We start from the raw sequence: 12989 nt of genomic DNA, 5'->3' as shown, positions 1-12989 counted from the left end.
TTATACTGTGTTATCAGTATCATACCTCTTCTCTCAATTTTATTTCTGTGTTGGTCTGTGTACTTTCATATTTTTTCACCCCCCATCCTTTAAAATTCTATATATGTCTAATAATGAATTCTCAAAACTAAAGTCCAGGGAACTGTATTAACATATTGACTAGTTTTTTTGAATTTTTGCTTACAGTTATCACTATTAATCTTTCTTGTGTAAGAAGCATTTTATTTTACAGTCTTTCATTTGCTTTTGCATTTTCATTATGCCCATCTGAGTTTTCTTTTCATGATTGCATTCAGTTTCTTCTCAAAGACTCTTCCATCTGCTTTGGAAGAGGGTCATTATATGCATTTATTCTAAGAGATATTTTGAGTACCTAGGTTGTTCCAGACTTTGAAATAATTATCAAGGATTTAGTCAAGGATGAGTCTTAACTTTGCAAACAATAAATATTATAAAATTATGGTATTGAATTCTGTCTTTTCAGTGTTGTAGTTCTCCAAAACATATTTTGTTTCTGCTAGCATTACATTCATTCAGGCTTTCAATTTCTACAGTCAGGTTTTTTACCTACCGATTGACTGGAAATGCTCTTTAAGGAAACTAATGGCAAATCTATGGGTTTTTCTGTTTTCTTTCCCTTTGAACTTACTGCAAATTTTAGTTTTCCTAATTAAACTCTCCTTAACATTTTCTTTCACTTGCCTTCTCTGTCTCATCAGTTCAGTTCAGTCGCTTAGTCATGTCCTACTCTTTGCGACCCCATGGACTTTAGCAAGCCATGCTTTCCTGTCCATCACCAACTCCTGGAGCTTGCTCAGACTCATATCCATGGAATCATCTCATCCTCTGTCCTCCCCTTCTCCTTCTACCTTCAATCTTTCCCAGCATCAGGGTCCTTCCTGAGTCAGCTCTTCACAACAGTTAGCCAAAGTATTGGAATTTCAGCTTCAGCATCAGTCCTTCCAATGACTATTCAAGATTGATTTCTTCTAGGATTGACCAGTTTGATATCCTTGCAGTCCAAGGGACTCTTAAGAGTCTTCTCCAACATCACAGTTCAAAAGCACCAATTCTTCATTGTTCAACTTTCTTTTTACTCCAACTCTCACATCCATACATGACTACTGGAAAAACCATAGCTTTGACTAGACGGACCTTTGTCAGCAAAGTAATGTTTCTGCTTTTTAATATGCTGTCTCATAGATATATCTTTTCTTCCTTTTCCTTAGATCAACCATATTGGCCAAACCACAAAAGAAATTCAATTCTCCAATTAAAATGACTTCGGATCTTGTCTATCCAAGATTTACCTTTTCATGCACTTACATTTCTAGCTTCCTGCCACGTATTAATATTTCCCATATAGTGTGCTTTATCTCTTCAATAGTGAGTCATGTAAAAACTTGTACTTTGTCAGATGTTAAGTTTTTCTGAATGTTCTCCATTTCTGCCAAAGGTATTTTCAATTTATTTGACTATCAAACTGTAAATTGGTGTCAAAATTTAAGTTGTCATTAAGTCACTTGTACCTGATCTCACTCTGTTTAGTCTACTTTGTTTTCTTTTGGTCTTCCAAAATCTGTCGTCTGTTTACCCTTGATCAGAATTATTATTGTATCCCAAGCATTCTATACACAATTCTATCTTTCTAATTTGTTGCAGTTCTTCTTTTACTATGTTTAATTCATTGGCTAACTCTTTCATGGAAATTTGTCTGCCTATTTTGAAAGTAAAAGTGAAGTAGCTCAGTTGTGACCAACTCTTTGCGACCCCATGGACTGTAACCTACCAGGCTCCTCTATCCATGGGATTTTCCAGGTAAGAGTACTGGAGTGGGTTGCCATTTCCTTCTCTAGGGGATCTTCCCAACCCAGGGATTGAACCTGGATCTCTCGAATTGTAGGCAGACGCGTTTACCATCTGAGCCAGCAGGGAAATCCCTGCCTACTTTAGTCCTTGATAACTTAATATCATAACAAGAAACAAAGTTACATGCAAAGAGGAATGGGTTAAATATACGCCATTCTGTATGTGTGGTTGAGTTCTTTGTTGTCCACCTGAAGCAATCACAAGATTTTTAATCAACTATACGCCAATAGAAAATAAAGGAGTTTCATGCCATAAAAAGATATATAATTCTAGATTTAAATTAGCATCTATATGCATGTCTTTGAATACATTTCCTATTCTCTGTGAGTCTCATTACTTCTGTGCATAAATAAGATCAAATAAGAAAATATGAGTAAAGTGCTTGACATGGTGAGAAAAATACTAATAGCACTTATCTTTATTGCTGTAGACAATTTTCTAATGATGCATGCTTTCATTTGTTTTTCTGTTTTCACAGTTAGGCATTTAAATATGTAAACAAAACAGTGATATAATAAGACCAATGAATCTTGTGTTCAAAAGCCTATGCATAATGTTGTCAATCATACTATATCAATGAATTAGGAATTCCCTACACCATTAAGTGATATTGATGGGCAAAGAAGGTAAATCTAAGTATAGAACATGTTGCTGTTTCAGGAAAGATTAAATTCTGTCACCTGCAACATAGAATGGGACCTATGTAATTCACATTCATCTGCTGGTTAGCTGGTCTTCCCCAAAGAATTGTACTGTATTAGGAAGTCAGAGCTAGATCAAAGTTGTTGAGAGACAGTTCATAGTTTCAGGCCTGGGCATAACTTCCATCCTTGCTATATTGGTGATCTCTTTATGGGCCCATTGTAGGAACACAATGGCTAAGGAAAGATGATAGCTGGTGTACATGACACAAGTAACTGTCTACCTGGTTATTGAGAGACTCCTCTGTAATGTATGTTTTATGTTGAGCATTAAAGAAAGATCCTTATTTTATGATCACTCCAACAGCTCTATTAACATAAGATTACCCCAGATTTCTTTGCCACTGATCTTTCCCTTTTGTTCCTTTCAGACCTCTTATCAGCCAGCTAAGCTGTTTTCCTGTGCTCAGAAGGCCATGTACAATCTAGACTTCTCTCTTTTCATACAAAGTATACATCCAAGTTAGTTCTAGAAGGTCTTGTAGGTCTTCATAGAACCGATCAACGTCAGCTTCTTCAGTGTTATTGGTCGGGGCATAGGCTTGGATTATCATGATATTGAATGGTTTGCCTTGGAAACAAACAGATCTTTCTGTCGTTTTTGAGATTGCATCCAAGTACTGCATTTTGGACTCTTGTTGACTATGGTGGCTACTCCATTCTTCTAAGGGATTCCTGCCCACAGTAGTAGACATAATGCCTAGAATGTCGAAGTTCACTCTTGTCATCTCCTGTTTGATCACTTCCAATTTGCCTTGATTCATGGACCTAACATTCCAGGTTCCTATGCAATATTGCTTTTTACAGCATTGAACCCTGCTTCCATCACCAGTCCCATTCAGAACCAGGTGTTGTTTTTGCTTTAGCTCCATCCCTTCATTCTTTCTGGATTATTTCTCCACCAATCTTCAGTAGCATATTGCACACCTACAGACCTTGGGAGTTCATCTTTCAGTGTCCTATCTTTTTGCCTTTTCATACTGTTCATAGGGTTCTCAAGGCAAGAATACTGAAGTGGTTTTCCATTCCCTTCTCCAGTGGACCATATTCTGTCAGACCTCTCCATCATGACCCAGCCATCTTGGGTGGACCCACATGGCATGGCTTAGTTTCATTGAGTTAGACAAGGCTGTGGTCCATGTATAGGGGACTCAAATGCAAAAGTAGGAAGTCAAGAAACACCTGGAGTAACAGGCAAATTTGGCCTTGGAGTACGGAATGAAGCAGGGCAAAGGCTAATAGAGTTATGCCAAGAGAATGCACTGGTCGTAGCAAACACCCTCTTCCAACAACACAAGAGAAGACCTTACACATGGACATCACCAGATGGTCAACACCGAAATCAGATTGATTATATTCTTTGCAGCCAAAGATGGAGAAGCTCTATACAGTCAGCAAAAACAAGACCAGGAGCTGACTGTGGCTCGGATCATGAACTCCTTATTGCCAGATTCAGACTGAAATTGATGAAAGTATGGAAAACCACTAGACCATTCAAGTATGACCTAAATCAAATCCCTTATGACTATACAGCGGAAGTGAGAAATAGATTTAAGGGACTAGATCTGACAGACAGAGTGCCTGATGAACTATGGATGGAGGTTTGTGACATTGTACAGGAGACAGGAATCAAGACCATCCCCAAGAAAAAGAAATGCAAAAAAGCAAAATGGTTGTCTAAGTAGGCCTTACAAATAGCTGTGAAAAGAAGGGAAGTGAAAAGCAGAGGAGAAAGAGAAAGATATACCCATTTGAATGGAGCATTCCAAAGAATAGCAAGGGGAGATAAGAAAACCTTCCTTAACAATCAGTGCAAAGAAATAGAGGAAAACAACAGAATGGGAAAGACTAGAGATCTGTTCAAGAAAATTAGAGATACCAAGGGAACACTTCATGCAAAGATGGGCACAATAAAGAACAGAAATGTTATGGACCTAACAGAAGCAGAAGATATTCAGAAGAGGTGGCAAGAATACACAAAACTGTACAAAAAATATCTTCATGACCCAGATAATCACAGTGGTGTGATCACTCACCTAGAGCCAGACATCCTGGAATGTGAAGTCAAGTGGGCCTTAGGAAGCATCACTACGAACAAAGCTAGTGGAGGTGATGGAATACCATTTGAGCTATTTCAAATCCTGAAAGATGATGCTGTGAAAGTGCTGCACTCAATAGGCCAGCAACTTGGAAAACTCAGCAGTGGCCACAAAGACTGGAAAAGGTCAGTTTTCATTCCAATCTCAAAGAAAGGCAATCCCAAAGAATGTTCAAACTACCACACAATTGTACTCATCTCACACGTTAATAAAGTAATGCTCAAAATTCTCCAAGCCAGGCTTCAGCAATACGTGAACTGTGAACTTCCAGATGTTGAAGCTGGTTTTAGAAAAGGCAGAAGAACCAGAGATCAAATTGCCAACATCTGCTGGATTATCAAAAAAGAAAGAGAGGTCCAGAAAAACACCTATTTCTGCTTTATTGACTGCCAAAGCCTTTGACTGTGTGGATCACAATAAACTGTGGAAAATTCTGAAAGAGATGGGAATACCAGACCACCTGACCTGCCTCTTGAGTAATCTGTATGCAGATTAAGAAGCAACAGTTAGAACTGGACATGCAACAACAGACTGGTTTCAAATTGGAAAAAGAGTACGTCAAGGCTGTATATTGTCACACTGCTGATTTAACTTATATGCAGAGTACATCATACAAAACGCTGGGCTGTAGGAAGCACAAGTTGGAATCAAGATTGCCAGGAGAAATATCAATAACCTCAGATATGCAGATGACACCACCCTTATGGCAGAAAGTGAAGATGAACTAAAAAGCCTCTTGATGAAAATGAAAGAGGAAAGTAAAAACTTTGGCTTAAAGCTCAACATTCAGAAAACTAAGATCATGGCATCCAGTCCCATCACTTCATGGCAAATAGATGGGGAAACAATGGAAACAGTGGCTGACTTTATTTTTCTGGGTTCAAGATCACTCCAGATGGTGATTGCAGCCATGAAATTAAAACACACATATTCCTTGGAAGGGAAGTTATGACCAACCTAGACAGCATATTAAAAAGCAGAGACTTTGTTTGCCAACAAAGTTCCTCTAGTCAAAGCTATCTTTTTTCCAGTGGTCTTGTATGGATGTGAGAGTTGGACTATAAAGAAAGCTGAGCACCGAAGAATTGATACTTTTGAACTGTGGTGTTGGAGAAGACTCTTGAGCATCCCTTGGACTGCAAGGAGATCCAACCAGGCCATCCTAAAGGAGATCAATCTTAAGCGTTCACTGGAAGGACTAATGTTGAAGCTGCAACTCCAATACTTTGGCCACCTGATGAGAAAAGCTGACTCATTTGAAAAGGCCCTGGTGTTGTGAAAGATTGAGGGGAGGAGGAGAAGGGGATGACTGAGGATGAGATGGTTGAATGGCATCACCGACTTGATGGACAAGGGTTTGTGTGAACTCTGGGAGTTGGTGATGGACAGGGAGGCCTGGCGTGCTGTGGTTTATCAGTTTTCTAAGAGTCGGACACGATTGAATGACTGAACTGAACTGAATACATCCAAGTGTACTATTCATAGCTTTGACTATGACAAGGATTTTCTTTCATCATGTTCTTGGTTAGCACCAGCATAGCATGCCAATCCTTTTCTAAACTAGAACTGAATCTTTCTTTTTTTTTCCCCATAATTTATTGTAAGGAACCCCATTTGAGCAGAGGAAAGTAGTTACCAGTGACATATAGACCTATTTGAGCCTGGTTGGAAGACAATGCTTCCATTTAATAATTGCAATGGCTGGGTTCGATGCCTACTTCACATCATTATCCAATGGATTTATTAACATCAAAGAATTTTCAGTCACTGGATGTTCCATGATAAGAACTTCGGTTACCACGTGAGCCCAAAAGTGCTCCAATAGCTGTTTTCTTTTTCAAACCTAAAGCAAGTCTTATTTACAGAGACAGTGTGTGTGTGTGTGTGTTTGCTTGTGTGTGTGCGCACGCATGCACGCATGATAAGTTGCCTCAGTCATGTCCGATCCTTTGCGACCCTATGGACTGTAGCCCACCAGGCTTCTCTGTCCATAGGATTCTACAGGCAAGAATACTGGAGTGGGTTGCCATGCCTTTCTCCAGGGGATCTTTCTGACCCAGGGATTGAACCTGTGTTGCCTACATACCTTTCCTTGGTAGACGTGTTCTTTACCACTAGCTCAACCTAGGAAGCCCCCTTACAGAGTGTAGCCTTGCTATAAAACTTTAAGAAGTTTGAGCCATGGTTTTAACCACTGACACGTGCTAGTTCTCTTCCCCACATTCTTATCCATTAGTTCTCTTCCCCCAATTCTTATCCACTCCCAGGACTAATTTTCAATCCTATATCACAAATGGCATGGAAACTTACCCAACAACTCAGACTTGCATATACTAGCCCCATTAGAAATCAATAGCCTGAATAGATTTGAACAACAAATATATTTGAATCATATTCTTATATGCCTTAAAAATCCAAAGGAACCTAATAAATTCTGTGCCTCATTTTCACTGGCTGGTTGGTTCTCCCATTACTATCTAGATCATGAGGTTATTGAAAAGTCTACAGATGCAGCAAATCCTCAAAACCTCATAGGGTTTCATGTCTCAACTTCTGGCATACATGTGTTTTGCTAAGTTATGTAGAATACTCACCACTTCCTGTTCACTGAAGTTAATTATCATGATAATATACAATATCAATAGAGTGGATTTCTTTGATGTCTCATGGAATGTCAGGAAAGCAAAGTTTTTGTAGACTCGGTTCAGTTCATTTAAGTCAATCAGTCATGTCCAACTCTTTGTGACACCAAGGACCACAGCACACCAGGCTTCCCTGTCCATCACCAACTCCTGGATCTTGCTTTAACTTGTATCCATTGAGTTGGTGATGCCATCCAACCATCTCATCCTGTGTTATCCCCTTCTCCTCCTGCCTTCAATCTTTCCCAGCATCAGGGTCTTTTTCAATGAGTCAGTTCTTATCAGGTGGCCAAAGTATTGGAGATTCAGCTTCAGCATCAGTCCTTCCAATGAATATTCAGGACTCATTTCCTTTAGGATTGATGGGTTTGATCTCTTTCTCTATCCAAGGGACCCTCAGGTGTCTTTTCCAACACCACAGTTCAAAAGCATCAGTTCTTTGGTGCTCAGCTTTCTTTATGGTCCAACTCTCACATCCATACATGACTGTATGGATACTTTCAATACTTTTCCAAAGCTATAGAAAAACCATAGCTTTGACTGGACAGACCTTTGTTGGTAATGTCTCTGTTTTTGACACGCTGTGTACGTTTTCTTCCAAGGAGCTTTCATAGCTTTCATAGCTTTTCTTCCAAGGAACGAATGTCTTTTAATTTCATGGCTGCAGTCACCATCTGCAGTGATTTTGGAGCCCAAGAAAATAAAGTCTGTCACTGTTTCCACTGTTTCCCCATCTATTTGTCATGAAGTGATAGGACCAGATGCCATGATCTTTGTTTTTTGAAAGTTGAGTTTTAAGCCAGTTTTTGTAGACTATTTCAGGGCAAAGAATATAATCACATTGCAACAAGAGCTACAAGATTATTAAAACATACTGCCACTTTTATTATATAAAGACAAACTCTATGTTCTTTCTTGATAATGAGAATTCAGAGAAAAACATTTGTCAAGTCCATGGCTAGATACTAATGCCTCAGGCCACTGTGAGAGTCTTCCCATACCTGGAAGCACCACCTTACGGTGGCTCCATGCCTGAGGGGATACAGTCTTTCTCCTTCCAAGCTTCAAGCCCCTGTTTCTTCTGGCCAGCTCTGGGCACTCTTCAGAGAGCAACCACAGAATACAGATTGGTGCTTTTGGTGCTTCTTCATGTGCTTTAAATTATCTGTTATAGACATTTAAAACTAGCATTATGAAAAATAAAGATGAAGAGTAAAATTCATGCTAGTAGTTTAAAGAAAGAAAGAAAGAAAGTGAAGTCACTCAGTCGTGTCCAACTCTTTGCAACCCCATGGACTGTAGCCTACCAGACTCCTCCATCCATGGGATTTGCCAGGCAAGATTAATGGAGTGGGTTTCCATTTCCCTCTCCAGAGGATCTTCCTGACCCAGGGATCGAATCCAGATCTTCCATATTGTAGGCAGATGCTTTACCATCTAAGCCACCAGAGAAGTCACCTAAGAAAAACCTACATTTGATGAGGATGGGATTCAAACCCACACGTGCAGAGCACAATGGATTGGCAGTCCATCGCCTTAACCACTCGGCCACCTCGTCTGGAATTCTCCAGACCAGAATACTGGAGTGCGTAACCTTTCCCTTCTCCAGGGGATCTTCCCAACCCAGGGATTGAACCCAGGTCTCCTGCATTGCAGGCATTGTTTACCAGCTGAGCCACAAGGGAAGCCCAGTAGTTTAAAGGTTTCTTTATTTAGAATGACATTGGTGGTGGTGGTTTAGTTGCTAAGCCATGTCTGACTCTTGCAACACCGTGGATTGTAGCCTGCAAGGCTCCTCTGCCCATGGGATTTTCCAGGCAAGAATACTGGAGTGGATTGCCATTTCCTTCTCCAGGGGATCTTCCCAACCCAGGAATCGAACCCAGGTCTTCTGCATTGCAGGCACTTTACCAACTGAGCTATGAGGGAAGCCCACAGAATGACATTAAATAGCAAGTAAAAAGCACCATGAAAAATCAAAAGAAATGTTCTGGAAGAAAAGAAAAAGCTTAGTATGTACCTTATAGAGCCTTTTCTCCTGCTCTTTGAACAAGAGTTTGTATATCTTCACTTTGCCTTGTGCCTCACAAAGTGTAGCCAGCCTTGCCAGAATCAGGAGATTCTGAGATATGCAACAATTTGAGAATCACTTGTTCTAACACTTCAGGAAATCAAAGAGAGAGCTCTTCCAGCTGTTAGTATATCTCAGTTATTATTATTATTTTTTTAATTTCTCTGGAGGTAATCACAGAGATGGTTTATGGAACCATTATACCTGCACTGAGACAAAACTTCACTATGAAACTCAATTTATTGTGCAGTCTCTATGGGTCCCACTATAACAAGAGAACCACCATAGCGTTTCAGTGTCATCCCAAATCAAACAGTCTTTAAAGATGTTAGGTTACCTCTTCTCAGTGCACATGTACTCTTAGCAAAATCTGAAGATCCCTTTGGGGTATAATCAGAGGGAAGTTTGTTACATACACTTGTGTCTATATTCATTGTATATACTTCTCAAAGAATCTTATTATCCCCATTAAATTAACATATTCAGAGTCTGTGAATGTACACTGATCTACAAATTGTAAGTAGAGCTGTTAATAGAATTTTCTATTGCAGTGACTAATATTAGCTTTCATTTATTCAAATGAAGAAATCTCACTCACTCTAGGACTTTAAGATGAATTCCATAGATACCTATGGATCTAGGTGATCTAAATGCCACTCAGGCCCCCCTGCTTTTATTTTTGTTATATCCATCTTGCCTCTGGGCAGTGCTTCCCTGGTGACTCAGTGGTAAAAAATCCGCCTGCAATGCAGGAGACATGGGTTCGATCCTTGGATCGAGAAGATCCCCTGGAGAAGGGAATGATAACCCACTCAAGTATTCTTGCCTGGGAAATCCCATGGACAGAGAAGCCTGGCAGTCTATAGTCCACAGTGTTGCAAAAGAGCCGAACACAACTTAGCGACTAACCAACCCGCTTGCCACTGATGATTAACTGCTGCCATCTAGATTCTTCCATTCTGGAATATTAGACTCCAGGGAGGTAACAACATTTCCCAGTCCTAAACCTGACCTTCTTAACATTATGGTACCCTTTCAGCATCATTCATTGAGCTTTCCCAAGGAGCATGCAATGAAGGTATTTCCAGTTGTTTCCAGATAATCCATTCTAATATCTTCACTTCACTCTGAACTTCTGTTCTATTCCTCAATATTATGCTAATGAAAGTCTAGTACATTGAGCTCATTTACACTTGCACATAATATCTACAGGCTTCAGTTTAACATCTACCGTTATCGTCATGCATGCATGCTCAGTCTTGTCTGACTCTTTTTTAATTCCATGAACTGCAGCCCACCAGGCTCCTTTGTCCATGGGAGTTTCCAGGTGTCAACTAAGATATATAGCTACAACCTAAAAATAGAGTGCTATTTTATTTGGTGGGAATGTTTAGGACTCCAAGCCTGGAGACAGCATCTCAGTAGCTATAAGAAAACTGTTCCAAGGAAGCTGGATGAGGCATCAGGGTATACACAGTTTTGCAGCAAAGTGGGCAGGCAGTCTAAACACCAAAGATAAGCTATCCAATTAAGGAATTTATAATTGTATGGGAAGATGCAAGCCTCTGGGCTCACTGAATTGATTTCTTTTATATGTACCTCAGCTATTTGGGACCAAATCCTGTGTATTTGTTCACCTTAAGTAGTGGCAGGTGGCTGCTTCTTACAGTTCCCCAGCTTCTCAGCAATCACTGTGGGCACCTGCTGGATCTCTGTTTGAGGAGCCCTCATTCGCATTTCCCCCGGAGAAGGGAAAATACCCACTCCAGTATTCTGGCCTGGAGAATCCCATGGACTGTATAGTCCATGGGGTTGCAAAGAGTCGGACACAGCTGAGCGACTTTCACTTTCATTCACATTTGGTGGCCAGGAATCACTGATGGCTATGACATTTCTTATTTATTGATATGGCAAGAGATATTTTCATTTCACAAGAAAGAACACTGGAGTGGGTTACCATTTCCTACTCCAAGGGGTTTTCCAAACCAGTGATCGAACTCATGTCTTTTGTGCCTCCTGCATTGGCAGGCTGTTTCTTTACCACTGTTCTCCCCAAGAAGCCGCATGTCCACTATAAAAACCAGTTCCTAGTCAGTATGATTTGAGGATTATACTGAATCCTAAGTATGAGTGAGTAGACTTCATATATAAATTTCTTTTTATCTTCATTTTTATATTCCTCCATCCTTGCCTAAAACCCTCAAGATCAATCTTTCCACCTATGTCTTCTTGGTTTCATTCATATCCTTACCAGATCTTAAAATGACTTTGATGTGAATGCTGTTTCTTGCTGCATCAGAATTTTTACTTCTCTACCCAAATGGTACTGAGATTTGACTGTGGTATTTAACCTAGAGCCAATGATTATTTGTGAGGGAAGGAATTAAAGTGAACAAAACAGCTCTGTTGCTTTCTTTGCTTATGTTTGGTGTGGTTCTTTTATTATTTTGTTTTCAAAACAAGGGAGAACAGACTCCTGTGCAATGTTGAAGAGAAGGGTTTATAAGAAGCTGGGGTTCATAAGAAGTTCAGGCTTTCTCCTCTAATACCTTTTCCAATTGACAGGATTCCACTCTCCTCATCAGTTATGTGTGCATTTCTTTTCCATTGAAACAGGATAAAAAAATTTTAGTCATTTAGCTACCACTTGTAATTGTGGGAGCTTTGACACTTCGTTTTAACTCTCATTAGTTTCATTTCTTCATACATAAAGATTAGATATCATAATCTATATAATTTGATCCTTTGTTTACTGGCCTATGATGTTACAATTTCTCCCTCTCTCATTATCTAGTGTTAGAAACTTCTTTTTTTTTTCAGTTATTTCTCTAAATATAACCCTTTGTGCTTTATCTTACAGCCAATTCAGATGTTACTCTGAATTTTAGTGGAATCCAGTAAAAATTACTAGAAGGCCAATGGTAATATGTGTAGATGTAGTAATTCAACCAAAAGCATTTCATATTGCTGCAAATTCATAATATGGTCAATCATCTTGCAATTATTTTTAATTTGCAGTAACAGAGAAGCACAGGTGGTTACTGAGTAAACATCAAAAATAGCCACTGTGAATTAAGAGCATTAGGACATGTCAAGTATTCAAAATGTGATCTTATGCCCAAAAGCTTGGCCTCTCTGCACCCCTGTGCTGTACACTTGGGTGAAATAGAAAAGAAAAGCTTCAGTGCTTTGCCAGCAAGGGGATAGACACTGGACTTCTGCCTCAAAACACTGTCAACCCTAGAGAACTTGATGTTCTCCTAACCTTGATGAGCTTCTTTGTCTCTTTAGTGTTTTCTTGGGTGATTTCTTGGCTGCTCCTTCCATGATTAGCAGAGAAGAGAAGACTGTATGTTCTCAACCATGTCCAACTCTTTGAAATCCCAAGGATTGTAGCCCACTAAACTCCTCTGTGCATGGGATTTTCCAGTCAAGAATACTGGAGGGGGTTGCCATTTTCTACTCCAGGGTTTTTTTTTCTGACTCAGGTATCAAACTCATGTCCCCCACATTGACAGGCAGATTCTTTACCACTGCACTACTTGGGAATGCCCAACTGTTAGTCAAATCCACTTTTTATTACTCATGGAAGATTATAGTGGCTGGA

General features: G+C 39.7%; 1 protein-coding gene and 1 non-coding gene across 2 annotated transcripts in view; one reads left to right on the top strand and one right to left on the bottom strand.

Moving 5' to 3' along the window:
* KLHL1 (kelch like family member 1) overlaps nt 1-12989 on the top strand; it is a 481913-nt gene that overhangs the window by 260879 nt on the left and 208045 nt on the right. The window lies entirely within an intron of this gene.
* Nucleotides 8788-8869, bottom strand: TRNAG-GCC (transfer RNA glycine (anticodon GCC)). The gene has a single exon. It is a non-coding gene; the product is annotated as a tRNA-Gly (tRNA).

This window comes from Dama dama, chromosome 30 (genome assembly GCF_033118175.1).
Source record: "Dama dama isolate Ldn47 chromosome 30, ASM3311817v1, whole genome shotgun sequence".
Lineage (NCBI taxonomy): Eukaryota > Metazoa > Chordata > Mammalia > Artiodactyla > Cervidae > Dama > Dama dama.
This window is presented reverse-complemented; position numbering and strand designations above follow the sequence as displayed.